The sequence below is a fragment of the Molothrus ater genome, chromosome Z (genome assembly GCF_012460135.2).
Source record: "Molothrus ater isolate BHLD 08-10-18 breed brown headed cowbird chromosome Z, BPBGC_Mater_1.1, whole genome shotgun sequence".
In the NCBI taxonomy this organism is placed as follows: Eukaryota; Metazoa; Chordata; class Aves; order Passeriformes; family Icteridae; genus Molothrus; species Molothrus ater.
Window position 1 is genome coordinate 41033356 of NC_050511.2, and position 19351 is coordinate 41052706.

At 37.3% G+C, this 19351-nt stretch overlaps 1 protein-coding gene across 1 annotated transcript in view; it reads right to left on the bottom strand.

The window, feature by feature from the left end:
* Positions 1 to 4583, bottom strand: part of SHC3 (SHC adaptor protein 3) — a 67813-nt gene extending 63230 nt beyond the window's left edge. Inside the window, exon 1 of the mRNA XM_036403871.2 lies at positions 4526 to 4583. The gene's annotated coding sequence lies outside the window, so the exon portion shown is untranslated. The remainder of the gene's footprint in view (positions 1 to 4525) is intronic.
* Between the last annotated feature and the right edge of the window lie 14768 nt (positions 4584 to 19351).

Genomic DNA, 19351 nt, shown 5'->3' on the forward strand with positions numbered 1-19351 from the left:
TCAGAAAAACCTGTGATTTGGAGGAGAAAGCAAATAACAATCTAGCTCACTGACAAATTATGCAACAACTTTTTTTGCTTTCTTCTTCATATTGAAAGCCAGTCATTTACTTATTTGTTAACCTAGCACCTTTTTGGTTCATTCATGAATGAACCATCAATATATTCATGAAATTTATTTAATAATTCAATAGTTTTCTACATTGTAACAGGGTGTCTGTTTTTTAAGTTTTGATACGTTTTTTGAGTATTTTATTTTTATTTTGTTCATATCTTATTTTCCTAGGAGTGGTTTGCAAAATTGATTTTTAAAACCCCCTGTATATGAAATCTGACTTCACAAATTTCCTATCGATTCCAAGAGGAGTCAAACTTCATTCTCCATTTCCAAATCCAAATGGAAGTCAGGGAATTTTAATTGTGTCTGACTTTTTGTACAAGATTTCTTAGGTTGTTTGCCACTCATAAAGTATATTTACTTTTATGAAAATGCAAATTATGGCTTTATTTATATTTTGCTTTTAAAAAACATGAAAAAAATATTTATTACTTATACAGTATATATATAAATATGTTCCTTATCACCATAAGAAAAAGATGCTCTAGTATCTACTCATTAGTTAGGACAGCTAAATACTGGCAAGAAGAGCAGCAATGAAAAGGAAATGTGAAAAAAGGCATAGTGCACTTTGTTGTAACTCTTGGCATCAGGAAGAGCTAACTATACCTTGTCTGAGCAGACAGCAGTCTATTAAAAAAAATGCAGACTTTCCCAAACACATTAGTTTCCCCTCCCCTAATTAAAAGGTTATCATCAAAACTGTAAGAACCAAACACCAACAGAGAGCATAAATTACCAGCTTTGTCTTAGGTCACACATCAGACCAAAATTCTGGCAGCATGTGTAGAGATCTAGGGACAGCAGGGCTGCTCAGACTGCATCACCTTTGCCACATTGCCACAAAGTGCACGCTGTGTGTGGCACCTGGCTGAAGAATAACACAGAAAAAACTGTCGGACAGTTTTGGGGGTTACTTTCAGCTAGATCAGTTCTAGACTCCAAATCACTTCAGCGATGAACAGTGAAGAGGGGGAGGAAATGAATTGCACAGGGCAGGACAAGTGTCTAATACCCACTCGCATCCACTTCACCCTGAAACAGAACCCATTAACTTGTGTCACCAAACGATACAGATGCTCTTGGCAAACATGGAGCTACACGCAGAGCTGCTATTGATCAGCTTCAGTACTAAAAAATTCTGGCAATTCTGCAGTAGTGGATAACAGCACCAGTGGAGGGTTATTCACAGCAGCACTCACAGCACTCATTCCCAGTGAATTAAAAATAAGGACTACTTCTGCATATCATAGATAATATGAACCACCATACCTGTTTATGCCCATGCTACCTGTTATCTGACCTGAATTAATGGTTCACTTCCACTTCTTTCTGGGCACAGTCAAATGAAAGAGGCATCTGCAGACAAGTGTATATGTGCAGGTATGCCCACATGCCTGCATGTATTAAGGATCCATTCTTATCTTAGTTGGGTTGCTTTTCTTCCTTGCATTTGAGTTGGCCTACCTTAGATACAACAATACATATGGAAAGCAGGATAGCAAATCTGTGAAAGACATGATAATGAGGCAGGGCTGGATGGAGGGATTTACATCTCTTTACATGTTCATTTAAATGGATTGAAGTTTACAAGTTACATTGCTAGTAATGTAAGGAAAGGCACTAAGTGAAATGGCTGCAGATGTGAAGCCTGAGAAATTCTGTTTTAAGCTCCATGAACTGAAGCAGAGCAGTAGGGAGGCAAGCACCCTGAACTCTAAAAGGGTCTCCAAGATTAAAAAATGTTTAGAATGGTGGAGAAATGGAGATAAACGTGTGTTTAGCACCCTGCTGTCATACACAGCAGCCTGTATATTTCTTTCGTGTAGCAAATGTATATTTTTGTTGCAGCAAAAGTAACTTCCTCTAGGTACCCTCAGAAAATGTGTTTTGTTTGCTCAAGCAGGGCAAGCCCCTGACAAGCTTCAGTACAATTAAGGCTGAGGTGGCATGAAAACTGTTGGTATTCCGAGGGTCAGCAGTTCTCCAAAGGACTTTGGGCATATGCACTAAGACCAGATTCCAGTAACAGCAAATACATGTAGCGAAGACATATAGCAGAAAGGCTGGAGCAAAAACATGATAAGTGCTTGCACTGATAAGCAGAAACCAAAGCCACTGGCCAAGCGAAAGGTAATTGATGGGTATCCAGGTCAGAGGAGATATTGGAATGGGGAAAAATAGTCAGCTATGAGGGTCTGTGGAGAAATCTTACATCAACAGCCCAATCTCAGAACTGCCCAGTGCTCACCTTGAATTGGGTTTCAATGAAGCCCTGGTGCCAAGATGAAGAGGTAGAGGAGAAATGCCACTGGCAGAACAAACACAGCTCACAGCTCCAGAACAGAGAGAGGAAAAAGGGATGCTGAAGCCACCAGGCAGCCTGAGGTATGCTATACCAGCAAGTAAAGCAGAAGGAAAAATCCTACCAAGTGCATTGAAAACAGCCTTATTACCCAGTGGCAACAGTAGTGCTGTTGTCTCCAGTTAGTTCAAGCTTAAGCAGCAGCACATGTGAGACTGACTGCACTCTGTCAGTACAGTCAACGTTTGCATTGCATAGATGTTGATTGTCTGCTGTTATTATTCACTTTGACTAGGATATGGAAGAGTAAGGATCCATACTGTTATGAAATTATCATGTGCCACTGAAGCAACATGTTACACGTCTATTCTAACAGTTATTACTGACCACAAGGAACTGCAATTATCCTTAAACTAAGACTTTATTTTGAAAACTAGCATCACTTTATCTGTCTAGGACTACCGAGACAGTGTCATAGCAATGCTTTGTCCTACTAAAGCTGCTCCTCTAACCAAGTGTAAGAAACTTTACCAGTAAAAACACAGCTTTGCACCCAACAATGTGCAAATACTAAGCCTGCTTTTGAACAGCACCTTACCAACATATGCTTGATTGGAATATTTAAACCAGAAGAAATCTGTTGGCTAGCTACAAGCATGAGGACTTCATGAAGCAAAAAAATCTTTAACTGCAATTAAATTGAAAACTCAACAATTTAGGCAAAAGTAAGTCTGCTATATAAAATTTTGTACCAGAATACATATGTATTCTGTAATGGAATACATATGTAGACCACCATGATGAGAGTGAAATGACCAAACAGGAGGATATTGGGAGGTTTCAATATAGTGATGCAAAAATGGTAATGTTCCTGGACTGATACTCTTTCTTACCTTGCCACTACCATTTTAATTTTGTGTTTACCTTTTTTTTACCAAAACAATAGTTGGGTTTTTTTAAGAGAAAGAAAAAGAATATTCTGCTAAAAAAAACACTTCCTATATACACCAAAAAAGCATAATCTCTATTTAATTGCTGTATATTACACCTTCCTAACCCTTTCTAGTATGCAGATGGAAATGTGCACACACAACCATTCCACACGAGCTTTCAGTCACACAAAACTAACACCTGCCCTCTGCTGTCCAAGATGCAAACAAAGCTGGAAGGAACTCTTCCTTTCTACATTAATTCTCACATTAATTCTCTCTAGAGCATTACCATCTACAGGTAGCTACACAACCTCCTAGCAAATCACACTCACAAATGGAATAAGGAGAATGAAAAACTTAAAAGTTTCTGCAAGGTCACACATGCTGGTTCTGGCTGGGGTAGAGTTAATTTTCACCACAATGCCTCGTATGGGGCTGTGTTTTGGAGTTGTGCTGAACACAGGGTTGATAACGGAGAGATGTTTTTGTTACTGCTGAGCAGGGCTCACACAGAGCCAAGGCCTTTTCTGCTTTTCCTATGGCCATGCTGTTGAGGAGACTGGGGAGGCATGTGGGGCTGGGAGGAGACACAGCCAGGACAGGCGACCAAAGGGATATTCCAGACCATGTGGCATCATGCTCAGGATATAAAGTGGAACAGAAGGGAAAAGGGGGGGATGCTTGGAGTGATGGTGTCTGTCTTCCCAAGTAACCATTAAATTTAATGGGGTCCTGCTCTTCTGGAAATGGCTGAACACCTGCCTGCCGATGGGAAGCACTGAATTAATTGCTTGTTTTGCTTTGCTTGTGTGCACAGTTTTTGCCTTCCCTATTTAAGAGTCTTTATCCCAATCCACAAGTTTCCTACCTTTTGCCTTACCAGTTCTCCCTGATCCCACTTCTGGGAGAGCAAACAAGCAGCTGTGTAGTGCTTGGTAGCTGGCTGGGGCTAAACTACAACACCATGTTTCAGCAGCAAGAAATAAGCGTGGTATCTCATCAAAAAGTAAAACCACAGTTTAAAAGGGCAGAAATGTCCTGCCTGTCTCATCTGTTCAGAAGCACAGAGTAATGACCAGCAAGCCAATTTCTATTGCTGCTTCAGCTTTTTGTGCTCATGAAAGAAAGCAGTCTATAAAATTTCATCAGTTGATAAACCATCTTGGCTTACCTTTGGGGTGGTCCTTTACAGCAGAAATTATCTCTCCATCACTTAAGGAAAAGAAGGGATACATACTGCCAGGAAAGGTGATGCACATGAAATATGAGCAGTGTGGGGAGGTTCATATGGCTGGTCTTTCTGTAATTATGCCTAAAAAAAGTCAGAAAACTGCAAATAGATCAAAAGGATGACTGAAAAACCCCTCAGGTAAATTTCTGTAGCATAGATAATCAAAAATAAAGAGGCTATTTCAGGTTTTCCCTTTTATCATTAAATTTTTACTTCAAGGTTAAAAAAATCTGAAACTTCTCAGTACCACAGATGCCCATAATCCTGTTGATACATAAGCACTGGGTTAAACCAGTAGAATATTCATCTGGCATCACTAGAGATGTAACTGAACTTGCCCAAATGAAAATACTTTTTAACAGCTGTTAAGTGGTTTTTTGGGAAAGATATTGATTTTCTAAACTATCATTAATTTGTTCATTTTGAACAGAACTTTGGCCAAAGAATATTAAAATTAGTTCCTACCATAAAAAACATCTACCATAAAAGCCTCCTTTACCTGTACACCATGACTAAGAGATTCATGACCCTTTAGCCTCTTTTCCATTCCTTGGTTACCTCTGCAGCTGCTCAGCATCCTCTATCTACGTATCATTGTTAGATTGACAGCCAATGAAACCATGACCAAATTCAGCCAAAAACTACAAAGAAGGGGAGGTTTGGAAGATGTTTAGTAATAATGCACTCATGGGATAAGCAGGAAGAGGGAAAGGTAAAATTATACTGATGTCTCCAGAGAGGGAAGCATCATAGTATTAGCCTGTATTTCTTAAAGTCTAATGTTTTTAATAAACATGCTTTACATATTATCTGAGGTATTACCAGTATCACAAAACTTCACAGATAAATGTCAAGACACTGGCAGTATAACCCACATGGTTAGCAGGAGTTGTTTTGCTGTCATTTAACTGGAGGAAAAAGATTTTGTATATGCCACAGAGCAGTGTTTACATTTGTGATTAAGAATCATAAACTCATTAATGATTTTCTAATAGAAGTTTTACACATTTTCCTTTCTCTGAAATCCTAAGATTGTTCATAATGCCCTTAATCTACCTCACAAAGTATGTGAAGCTGCCTGTCACCCATATCTTCATGCAGTCTGGGATAAACCTAGTACAAATTCTTAAAAGAGGCACTTGAGAGTACCTCGGCACATCACCATACTTCAGCACACTTGCCTTTATTATCGTTATCTCATCTAGCAACTCTCAAGCTAACACTCAAAAATTTTAAATCTGAGTTTGCCAAGTTCCACATACAAAAGCAATTAGAATTAATTCACTTAATCCTTCAGACATTCATCTCACCATGATCATGATTATTGTTCCTAGACAGAATACACATCACATGATTTCTCACTAGTTAGGCAAACCTCAACCACTGGTCCAGATGTTCAGCTGCACATTCATTTCAATAGAACTAAATATGGTACTCTGCAAGTTGCAGTTTACCAACTGGCTTGCAGTAAGCTTAACAGTTAACAATTCCTAGAACAAAAAGTAAAAAGGAGCTGCTGTTAGTATCTCCTCTATTCTTTTGTTTAACACAAGGAACATGTCTTCTGTGAGTGAATTCTTCATTAAACTAGTCAGTTACTTTCAAGGAAAATAGCTGGTGTTTATTAAAACTTCAGAGAGGCTGTCACAACTCTGGGCGAATTGCTGCTGTAATCAGTCAGCCAGTTGCTTACTGTTTGTAGAAAAGAAAACCACTGCACATTACACGTTTGAGTCTGTTCCTAGCATGGGGAGATAAGGTCAGTATTAGGTATCGTTTTTCTGGGTAATTCTTAAGGCTTAAATCAATCATTAGTAGCTACCAGTGCTCGGCATACTCCTACATTATGCAGTCTGATGATGCAGACAGATTTGCTCCCACCTGCTGTGATTCATGCAGTCCAGTCAGATAATACAGTAGCATTATTCAACAAGCTGCAGCAAGGTGGTCTAATATTGGCCTTTCTGGAATTGCCTTCTAAAATGCAGCCACATCAATTTTTAGCATTAAAAAAGTCACAGGAAAAATAATCTTACTGTTTCTTTGGTGATCTTGCACTCAAAGAAAGGACACAAGTATGTTTATAGATTTAATTATATATATATATACACACACATGCACACATATGCTTTTCTCCGTTTCTCTGTCTCTAGCTAGTATAAAGAAGTTACAGTTTATTTCCAAGGCTGTTTCTCCTTTTAGTGTACATAGCTATACTGACTCCTACTATGCCTGTAGTTTTGCTTTAATTTGAACATATTTGGTAAAGATTAAGTAGCAAATGCTTAAAGTAAATTATGTAATTCATTTTTTCCTCATCACTGTGCAATACTGCATGAAGGGAAACCATGCACATATTTTGGTTTATTAATTAATGTTGCTTCCCCCAGTTCTCTCCTGAAAATATACTTCCATTGCAGAATGCCTGTGTCAGTATTTAGAGCATATCACACACTTCAGAATACCTCTTGAAATTAGCAAGAATATTAAACCAACTTTAATTTAATTAAAGACAGTGTTAGATTAAAAAATATGCAGCAGTTAGGGATGCCAATTTTTTCCCTCTTAATTTGGAGTCACATCACTTCAAAATCAACATTTGATTCCAGGAGACATTCGAGTGTACTTGACATGGAGATTGGTTCTGGTGTTTGTATGGTTAATCTGCTGAGTCGTGACTACTTGTAACTGTCAAATTCTCTCCAAGGATAAATAATTAAAGCTTCTGGAAGAATAAGCACACAGGAAGCAGTGGAGATTGGATATACGTAGGTGTTGAGGGCATTAATTTTTATCCAATCGCTGAATAAAAAGCACATTATTCATGCAACCTTGTTCATTCACTGCTACGTGACCTGCACCACAATAGAAGACTGCAGCATCCAATGCTGAATTCAAGGCAATGAGGAAAGGACTCCAACAGTACCAGCAGAGAAGAGCAAAATGCTACACTGTAGGTGTAGCATGCAGCCTTTGGTTAATGCTTTAGCTCTTATGACTAATACTAGAGTAAAACAAAAATACTTTTTCTCATAGAATATTTTTCTTTGGGTGCAGTAAAAGTAGCAAATATTAGCCTTAAGGTAGAAAGACCTTTTCACTTTCTTTTCAGCATGTATCTCCCACATGTTGATGACAACTACCAGATAAAAAATCCAAACTCATAGTAGCTAACAAACAAAAGAATTCATTAATTGGTGAAGAAAAACAAATGCAATGCCTTGTAGTATCTGTGGTACAAAACTTTTGACACAAAGTATCTCAATAAAGTGAGTACTGAAAGGTGTAAAATCTACAAAGAAATTTTAGCTGTGAAGCTCAAAAAAGCCTGTTATAAGTTCCTGAAGGTTTTTAAAGCACAAGAACAACTCCCTGTTCCAAAATAGATTCCTCCACCTTCGCATTGCTATTCCTGTACCATGTTAACTCACTACAAATTCTATCTTTGGCTTGATGCCTCATATGCCTGTTAACTAACTACTTTCACATGTAATTGTTTATTTCCTTGAATATTCATATACCACAAAGGTGAAACTCAAACAAGATTCTAGTGAAAAAAAACAACCCATAAATGCTAAAAATTCAAGTATCTATAAACATTCATTAAGGTCCATGGTTACTGGAAAGCAAGGCACCTGCTAAAAGTGTTCATATCATCTCCCACAACTACCTACTCACTCTGGCATTTTTAAATACCAGATCAATTACATCATTCTTAGTAGCAGATGTAACAGCTTCAAATCTTATATCCAAGCATAGGCACAAAAGATTTTAACTCTCATTTACAATGAAAAATAATGGTCTTTTAGAAGGGCTTGAAAGCTGCAGAATTCCCTAATGACAAATTTGGGTGTTTGAAATGTTATCAGAATAAAAACTCATTTTATTTTTACACAAAAACAGAATTCTCCACAGATTTCAACCATACAGGAATGAAGGAAATTAATTAGTTTCTTATCACAAACCAAAAAAGAAACTGAAAAATAACCAAAAGGGCTTTAAAAACTAAAATGCCTGTAATTTAAATATATAAATAATGCAATTTTTAAAAATACATATATTTTATATATAAAATTCTACAGAAAAAAATATGCAGAGAAAAATGGATGCATGTGAGAAAAAGAATTAAGGTCCTCCCAGTACAAAAAGAGAAAATTGTATCTAGGCAGTCAAGAAGAAGAAGAAAATGAAAACAGAAATTTGTACATATATATTAATGGTTGTAATAGGACAAATTTAATTTAGAAATAATCAGTAAATTTGAAAATAGCAAAGTCCTCAAGAAAACACATAAAGTAATTTGTTGAAAAACACAAAGTGTTTCATCCTACTGCCAGACTTAGAGAGTTTGGATAAGCTCTCAGAGTTGAGAACAGTGTTTTCAAAAGCACTGCTATCAGACACACTCAGGAAACAGCATGGAAGTTTGGATAGCAGGTCACTCCTCCTCTCCTCCACCTTTATTAAAGCTAAGGACAGCACTACAGAGCACGTGAAGTAGGAAATTGAAAATGGCAAAGACTGTTCTTTGTGCTCTTCACTGGTCACCCTCTTCACTGAAACTCTGGAACAAAAATATATTGCTACAGGACAGGACAGGACAACATGAGATGTAATTAATCAAAAGAGCATAAAATTGTCCTGTGTCCCAGTGATGTAGTACTAATGGTTACCATTGTTGTAAAACATTTGCCTTACATTTTGAAGGAAATTAATCAACATTGCAATAAATCATATTATATAATTAAACACTATTAATGCTGGAGCTCAAGATCCAGCTCAAGATTACTGAGCTCCTAGGTAACGTCACATTTGTATGATGTTAAGGACTGTGTGACATTACTCAGGAGAAAATAGCTTTCCTAATGTCAATAAAGAATGTAATATAATCTCCCTCTGCCGTTTCAAAATTGAAAAATGATTAACTGAATAGAAGAGTAACACAGGACTAATTCTCCATTTATCATGGCCAGGTCATAAAATGCTGGTCATATCCATGATAGGTTCATTTCAGGGCTTAGCTCAGGAAAGGTTAGTTACTTGGGAAAAGGGCATTGCTGATACTGCTGTGAGAGAGATTTTTTACTGCATATTTTATGAAAAAGAGAATATTCTCTCAATGTTCATGGCATAGATTAAAAAAAAAAAGAAAGATAAAGATTTCAATTTTTAAAAACTGGCTAAGATCATATGGCTTTTATAATTCACTATTGTCATTTGTAGTATTTGTGAAAATTCAGCTCCTAGATATCTAGAGATAGACCATAAGCTTTTTCTGGGCAACAAATAAAGATGATGAATGAAATCTATGAATGTTTGCTTGTAAAGTTCAGACAGGCCAATGAGAATTCAATGTGTTTAAAACAGCCACAGAAAGCTATCTCAAGTATTATTATGGAATCTCAGCAGAAATGCAACGTGTCCATAAACAGTACAACTGTTTTTATCCCGCCCATATATAGCACATGTTTCTGACACGTTAATATGCAGATTGCAGGTGGGAGTTTCCAGGTTCAAAGCTAATTTTTCCACTGAGTGGCATGTTCCCAAAATTCATTTTCAACCCACCTAATTTTAGACACTTAGTGGAGGGGCTAAAGTTAGAAACCAAGTCATCCTAAACTCTCTCTACAGGCTATGGAAAGATAGTGATGAAGGGCTGGTAAGATTTTACTGCAGCTGAATTACATCTAGTGAATGCCTGTTCAGTATTCAGACTGAAGCTATCTGCTTAGCAGATCAAATGTTTGAATATTGTTCAGAACAAACAAATCCCATCTAATCATTAAATAAGCTGTATAATTCTCCCCTTACTCAATCTCCTCAGTAGCTACTTCTGTGAACAGCAACTTGCTGGCCTTTTGATCATCATTCTTTCTCTGTTTATTATCTTTCTAAACAGATAATTCTTCCTCCTTTCTCCTCTTGTTTCCTTAGGTAGCAAATAAGTAAAAACTACTCTAAAATAGTAGCACAACAGTGTTGGGTTATTTTTATAACTACAGGTGAATGAGCAACTTGTCCACCTAATGGCTTAGATTACTTTAAAATTACCTGTAGCTCGCAAATACTTTGATCAGTGTTCAATAATTTTCTATTCTCACAGCCAAAACCTCTGCTGGAAGTCTGGGAAGGTATCATTATTTATCAATTTTACTCCAAAAAGCAAAATCTATGCCAAAGAACGTGTTGACAGTCAGAGTTAAACAATTTTACGGGATGAAACAGTAAGTATTGGAAAATGGTAATAGGAAAAGTAAGGGCATTTATTGCCTTTTGCATTTCAACAACTTAAAAATATGAACATAGGAAACCATATAGTCAGTGTACATAATGTAACGATACATTTTCCAAGCCAAATATAGTTAACTAAATCAAGGCAGAAACATGGGCTGCAACTGCAAAAATAGAACACAGGAAATGTGGGGGAAAAAAAACCCAACAAACTCAAACTGACTTGAATTTTAAATGTCTTTATATATAATTATCTTCTGATTACTAAGTTTCAATACATACTTATTAAAACATTTGTTTTAGAAAAATTAAAAAAAACCCAAAAGGACATATATCCTGAGATTTAAAAAAATTACTCCTACAGTTTCAGTCCTACTTGCCATCATAGCCACTCAGAAATCTATTGGTAGAGCCTTCCTTGTTACCAGTTTTGATATTCTAGGAAGCCCATACATAAGATACTCCAGGTATTTGCCTTGCATATTAAAGTGTTTGTCATACATGCAACATACTGCTTGCATCTGGGGAAAAAAAAAGTAATGAAACTTCTCCTTCTTTATTGCATCCTATGAGAATCTGAGAGGGACCTCCACAATCAGTTATTCAGCAGACCTTGTTTTTAACCTGTGCAGGGGCCCACCACATTTACCAGAACTAACTGTAGTTAGATACCATAATCACTATTACAAATACTGCAGAAGAGGTACTATATTTTCTTACTTATATTGTGAGAAGAAAGCAAAACTTTTGGACATGAAGTAATACATAAATGAATAAATTAATTTATAAAAATACATTTAATGCAATTATAAAATGGACTATTTCAGTTCTCTTATGAAACTTGTACTTTTACTATTCCCTAGGATAGGATATGCTTTGTAGAATTAACTAAGACAAAGATGAGAACCAAGTAAATGCATGCTTCTCTAATTTACAATGTTTTAAGGAGTAAGTTAAGTTCAGTGAAGCCCATTAATTAATAATATGGAAATAGAGCAAGATTACAGGACTTTTTCTCACCTGCCTTATAAGGCTTGTTTTAAATTCAGCAAAGCAAAATGTCTAGATTCATTTAAAACCAAACTGAAATCCTGCTACCATTATCTTCCTTCTAATTCTCATCATCTTCATTTTTCTTATTTCAGTGACATATGCCATGCACAATAATAACAGTGTAAAAGACACAGCATGAAAACAGAAAGAAAAAAAGGAAACACCCACACACACAAAACCAAAAAAAACCGATACAAAAAAAAACCACCATAGAAACTTTGCCCTCAAAGAAAATCCCATGCAGCTAAAACCTCTTGAAAGGATACCTGGAATGTACAGAAAGCAATGAGGAAGTAAATGCACATTTTGACCTATAGGCTAAAAACCAAACATATTCTTATTCAGCCTTATGATGTGTACATACTGTTTAGCATACCATTGAGAGAAATTCACTGACATCTAAGAATGGAAGGAATTTATGCATATAACCTGTCTCAAATCATGAATCTTCTTTCAACACTAGGAAAAGTATGCTAATATTTCATACAGGCACCAAAGCTGGGACTTAATACTCTACTCAGTACTGTGTATAACAGAAGAACACAGAGTATCTGCAGGAACAGAATTAAAGCTGTGTTTTTCCTGATATTAAAAGGCAGAGGAAAATTTCATTCAAAAAGCCTTTTCTCTCCCTGGCAATTATTTGCACTAGGAAAGTACTAGCCAGTTGCCTTCCCAGCTAATAGGTCCTGAGAATATGGTTGCATGTGTGATTGCACTGGAGCACTCCTGATTGAATGACTAAAGAGAACTTGACCTCCTCCCCACTCATATTTTCAAGCTGCAGAAAGAGGCATCCTCCAATTATAAACAGGGCAGATTGAGATGCAACAAGTGAATGGTAAGGAACAATCAGCCATAGATCTCACTCAGAGTGGCACAAAATGACATTCAACCATCTCAAAGAAACTGTGTTCATGCTTACCAGATGCTAACACAACCATTTCATTTAGTTTTGCCTTCTGCACAGTGAAAAATATTGTAATTTTGTAGTAATTACTGTCAAACTCACAGCTCTAATTATATTCTGCCATTTTAAAGTGCTTGCATATGCATTTAATGCTTCCAAAGATGTCACCCTAAATACTGACATTTTCTGTTCATTCACAGAAGATATACAGCACTAATAGCCAATGCAACAGCACTTTCATGTAAAACAAATCACCAAGGAAAGTAAGGTTCAGGCAAACATTTTTGCATTTTAAAATCTGAGGTACACTTACGTATTTACATTTGCATTGTTGCAAAATACCCAGCTTCTTCCTTTGAATCTGCTTCATGCAGCAGGAAGAACTCTGACAGCACCAAAATGCATGTTGAAGAACTGCTGAGTTTATGTTAAGCTTCAGGCTCTTCCCTTCTATATTTTGGTCACCATAAATGTGAGGCAAACACAAGGGCAAAAATAATTTGATCCTCTTACTGTTTAAATTCTCTTGTGCTTTGAATTGCCATAGTAGAGTAGGTTCAACATTTGGTTGCTGGATTGTACAATCCGTACGACAATTTATATTCTCTTTAAAACTTCATCTTGAACAACAGTTGGAGCAAAACACATCCTTATCCTGTAACAAGTTGAAACTGGAATATACAAAACATTCCCTACTGATAAAACCATATGTCTTCAACTAACATGTTGTATTTACAAAAGCTCAATCACATGATTGACTGTATTTTAAAAAAAGCAACATATTTAAACATATTTAAAGCCTTACCACCTAACTTATCTCCTGGAAGCTTCACAAAACTCACATTTTGTAAGGTACTCTTAAGGAGGGCAAAGTACTATATTTTGGCAGTCACAAGAAATTTGTGCTTTGAAAATATGAGTGAACTATGGATTTTTAAACAACTCTTTCAGTCTTCAACTGATTTGTGAGGAGCCTTGCTACCACTTAATACCATTCAGGAAAACCTTTTCCCTCTTGCATCCCACCACATCTTCAGGAAGGAGGTGACTGCATTGGCAAACTAGTTCTATGACAATGTTAAAACTACCACATTCCTAATTCCTACATTCTATCCAGTGTCTCCATTTTAGTTTTACCATTTGAGAAAATACAATATTGAACACCCTGAAGGTTAATTTTTTCCACTTTTCCAGATATTGGATTGAAGGCTTAAATAAGGGGATATAGCTTCAAGTTAATTAAAGGCTGTCATTTGTTGTTGCTAATTTGTAGTAATTGGCTTTGGTTATGTACTGATTAGATAAATGAGAGCACATGTTTAACTAACAGATGATACATTACAGGACTGTTTCCTTTAATTTATCATCAATCATATGGAGCATTTTTTATAACAGGTTTATTTTAGCATTATGCCATTCCAAAATTCTTCTCTCAAGTCTTTTTTCTCCCCTTGTGGCTCCATATGCTGATTGAAAAAACGTTAAAAGGTACCATGGTAACGCTTGCTATGCTTTAAGACATATTGAAGAAAGTTTTCAGACTCCTCAGGCATAACTAAGACATTAAAAAATGCACAATAATGTCAGAAAAATACTCCAGAGATACTGTGCTAGTATCCAGATATACTATTTTCAGATTTCATACACTTGTTAATTATATATATATTTTACATTAAGAAATTATAATACACAGAGAGTGGGAAAAGTGTCCATTCTGAAAAGAAATTTGGTATTTCCCAGATGCAACATATTTAGTGGTTTAAAATACAATTCAAGCGCTCTCAAAGTATGAACAGGCAATTCTGAAGTCTAAGCTTCACTACATAGCATCCAACTACTGACATCAATGATCAATGTCATCAAAAAACAAATGATACATATACAGATTAATTTTGAGGGACAACAGGTTGAAAATTCAAAAGCACCTACTGTTTTTGTCTTTATGAAAGCCCACTGCTGTCATCAAGGACCTGGATGACCAGCTACACTGTTTAGACTCCTGTTGTACCCTTAAAAATCAAACTAACACTTATCTTCACTGGGGGCTCCCTTGCAGCAGCACAGGTTAGTAGCTGATATCAAGCAGCAGAAACAGCATGATCAAGCCAGAGCACTAATCCCACAGGCAGCCTTTCATCTCACAAGAAAAAGCACACATCTAAATCCATACTGTGCTTGCACACTTCTGTGAGATGGAGCCCACAGAGAAAGAACTCCATCTCCTGCGCTCAGGCAGGATAATGAGTCTGACTTCACACATTATTTAATTTTCTTTCAATTGCAAACCCACCCCACACATAATAGTAATATATAATAGCAGTAACACAGCATTTTCCCCATGGGGCTAATTTCAGATTTGTTTTATGCATATGTAAAAAATGGTAGACCTCACAACACAAGGTCTCTGAAATCCTTCCTAAATTAAATGAAATGTTTCCTATCTATCACAACCCAAACTCCAAGCATAACACTATCCACCCAAAGCAGAGTAATTTTTGTAAGCACACTGTGTAACACTGAGCCAAAATAATAAAGTGACTTCATCTTAAGCAACAATTAGTTTACTCAGTGTCCTGAAACACACCCCCCCCTTATTCACATTTTTATTTCTTGCATCTTCCCAAAACAGATTTTTTAAGTCCAAAACCAAAGTACATTCTCAAAGCTGTATACATTTTATGCCTTCTTGAAAGAGTACTGTTCCAGAATTATAGCCTTACCCTACTGCAGTTGAAAACCAAGAGCAGTTACAAAACCTAACCCAGTTCTTTCTGCATACAGCTGCACGATTTGATAGTGAAGTTATATTCTACTGGAAAGCTACATATACCAAAGACTTAGCAATAATCTTAAAATATCAATTTATAAGGTAATTTATTTACCTTATGTGAGGTAAATAAATAAGATAATTTATGAAGAGCCCAAAAGTGGAAGCCCTGATCAGATTTTTATGAGTACAGCAACTGTTGCAAATCACAGTTCAGTAAAAATGTGTCTGCCATTTCCACACCCACTGTCATTTCCAAGAAGAAAAATTTATGACACATTTTGGCCAGTCCTTGGTCTGTGCCATACAGGAATGGAGAGCCCAGGATGCATTCTGGCAGGCACATCCCACGGGCATAGATGTACACACAGCTCCACAGTGCAGATTCAGTTGAAAATGTGAATCAAGTTTACACATACCCACCCCTCCGCCTGTCAAACGCTTGCACTGCAGTGGTTATGTTACTAAGTACCTCATTCCAGAAGGCATGTAAAAAGACAAATTAACAGTGGTTTTTTGTGTCTTCACAAAGAATCAAGCTATTGTTTCCCACAGCCTTTAATGTTCCATCTAAAATTAAAATCAACATGGCCAACAGCAACTAAAGGGGTTCTTTTTTTGTTTTTTGCTTTTTGGGTTTTTTTGGGTTTTCTTTGTTTGGTTTGGTTTTTTTTAACAGAGAATTCACAAAATGTGAACTACCAGCAGCATTTTGAGAATCAGTGCATCATAAAACCCCTGTCCTGAGCCTGAAGCAAGAGTCATGAGGGTTCTAGCTCTGTGCTGTACAGATGGTAGAATGAGTGGGACCAGTGGATCAAAAGTGGCATTGCTGTGCCAGAAATTCAGGTGATTCCAGCATCACAAAAGGGAGGTTGAGTTGGAAAATAGGCTGGGGGAGAAGGGAAACTGAAATGCCTCTACCTCCCTCTGTAAGCTGGTAGAAAGTTCTTGCAGGGTTTGAATTTATAGTAAAACACAAAAAAAGGAGATATTACAGACATGACAGTTCTAAGATACAGCTGAAAAAGGTTAGGGAAAAGCACCTGAAAAAGACCAGGGAAAAGCAAGGACCAGCAGCTCCCTATGGGAAGGAGTGCTGGGAGTCCAGTGTGGTGACACAGACAGCAGGTTTAGGGTCCTGGGCCAGTCACAAGCATGCCTGTGACACAGAGGGAACTGCAGCTCAGGCCAGACCAAGCTTAAAGCAGCTCCTGCAGGCTAGGCTTGACCCATTCTCCTCATGGTGCTCCCTGGGATGGGGGCCTCTTCCCACCACTGTCACCAGTGGGAAGGGGTCACCAGCAGCTGCACTGACTCAGCCACCACAGCCAAGTCCACCCTAAGGGAGGCATATTCCCATGACTCACAGACCACAATAAAAACACCAGAAAACACCACTGTATACAGGAATGGTTTCCAAATCTGCACTCAGTCCATACTTTGAACCTCTGACTACAAGATTATACCCCAAAACAAAAGTTTTAAAAAATTATTTAAAAAAAAAACGGTAGCCCTAAGGCCTAATATTTTGAGCCTGCAAACCTCTCTTAAAGTGGCGACAGTTTCCTGGGAGGAACAGCAAAGTGCAGGAGCTGCACTACCAGACTAAGTCAGCAGAAGCTTGCAGTTTGATGTGCCCTAGCATGAGGGAAAGCACACAACACGCATCTAATTTTCAACAGTGAAATGAGATGTAAAAATAATTGAAAAATATTATTAAATAAAACATGTGCTGACATTCTATTGTTCCCTTATGTCTTAGTCCAAGATCTGCTGAGATGGCTAAAGACTTTTCACTGATTTCAAGCAAGTTCATATGAATAGTTAAGAGGTGGGAAGTGAAAATCCCATTTTTAGCACATCTGCAAGATGGCAAAACAGGATATCCATGACAACACCACTAATATTCCACTAAAAACACGAAAAGGCATTAAGTTTTAATACCTGTAAAGCAAGATGAATCAGTTTGCCTGTTTCTCTTCTGTGAATTGGCTGATTTTTTTCCTTTTATTTTAAAGGTAAGCCTGCAAATGCATGCATGTAATGACTAATTCTCAAATACAGCCAAGGAAAACTTCAGTCAAGGATAGTCTTAGGAAAACTAATAGTTTAGAGCAGAGGCAATCCATTCATTACATAAAGGGATATGTCTGTAAAAACAGGAAAATGTTTCAAGCTAAGCATATTTCCAATATATGCCATGCTTAGAGGTGAAGTTATCTGAGAAAGGCTCGTTTCATATCAAATTTTTAAGATGGCCCCATGTACACATGTCCTGAATGAAATGCAGAAGTGAAATTGACAAATGTTTTTAGTCTGAGAAGAAGGAAAGACAGATTCAGACAAAGTGTATTTCCAGGCAAGATCTTCTTCCCATCTAAGTTATAACTGGTAAATTATTTTCTGTATAGCTACTTCATGATAACATATAATGGAAGGGTTTAACTGATGGATGTTTTTCTTTACATGAATAATTAAAAGGATGATGGAAGGTGGAAGGAAGATGTGTTAAGAACTAAGAAACCAAAAATATTTAATATTTACTTAACTGTGAATTATAAAAGAGGTTTACCTGCCAGAACAAAATCAAAATTTCGTGTATCCCCTGCAATAGATGACTTTTTAGTATCTAAGATAAAGGAACAGGGGAGTCATGAGGAACACTCAAACTGGACAAATATAAGCAGAGAAAAATAAAATAAATACATAATTAGTTTTCAAAATGCAGGATCCAAAATCATGGGAAAGAATTCAAACAGTTACTCAGTGCAAGGCAAATATTTTGAAATAGGTTGAAAATGATCATGGGAGAACAACAAATTAGATGAGTTTCCTTAAATTAAAGCAACACACTGAGTGAAATTCTGGTATAATATATTCCCACAGGAACAGAAAGAATAAGATAACCACAAATTACTAGCAAAATCACTTCAGGAACAGTGCATTTCATAGAGCACATGTATATCCCAGAGAAAAGTGGTGAGTACTGCTGTGAACTTAAGGAAGCTGTCCATAATACATATAAATCATTTAGCTCCATTCATTTTATCAGTGATAGGACAACACAGTGCATTTCCAAGAAGGATACTTAAAACCCAAAGAGACAAAGAAAGGATCCAGGCTGGGAAAAATACAAAAATATTATTGTATGCAAGCAGAACTAATTGTTCCCAAAGTTTCTGAAAACTAAGTTCTGTTTAACTCCAATTAAATAAAGGCTTGATTAAAAATGTCAGGAGAAACTGACACCAATTAAATGTGTTGCATTTGATCCCAGTTCTACCAGTGGCCTGTTGTGTTGTGTTAAGTTGGTATGTTCCGTTCCCCCTTGTTTTGTAATGGTTCTGCCCTGGTTCTCCCTCCCCTCCTGGTTACTGTCAGTTACCCCGACTCCTCCCTGTTGTCTCAGTACCCAATGTATCCTTTCCTCAAACCCTCCCTGGTACCCTGCCAGTCACTCTCCACTCCCACCTTTATTGCTAGAAGCTTCCAGCTGGAGAGCTGAATGATTGGCTCAGGGACCGGGGCCCCTCCTTCGAATTGCTCCTATTGGTGTTTTCCCCATGTCAGTCCTTTGGATCCCACTCCCCACTGTATCCTTATTGGTCCAGGGACTGGCTCCTCCCTTATATCCTTCACCCTTTAAAAGTTGCTGTAGTCCCTCCCTCCTGGTCTTCTCCTGCTGGTTCCCCTGCGATCCGTTAAAGCTTGGATTACCCGCAGTTGGAGCCTCCCCTCTTTATTCCGCTGGTTGCAGTTTGGATACGGCTACATCCTGCACAAGGCGACGTCTACAGCT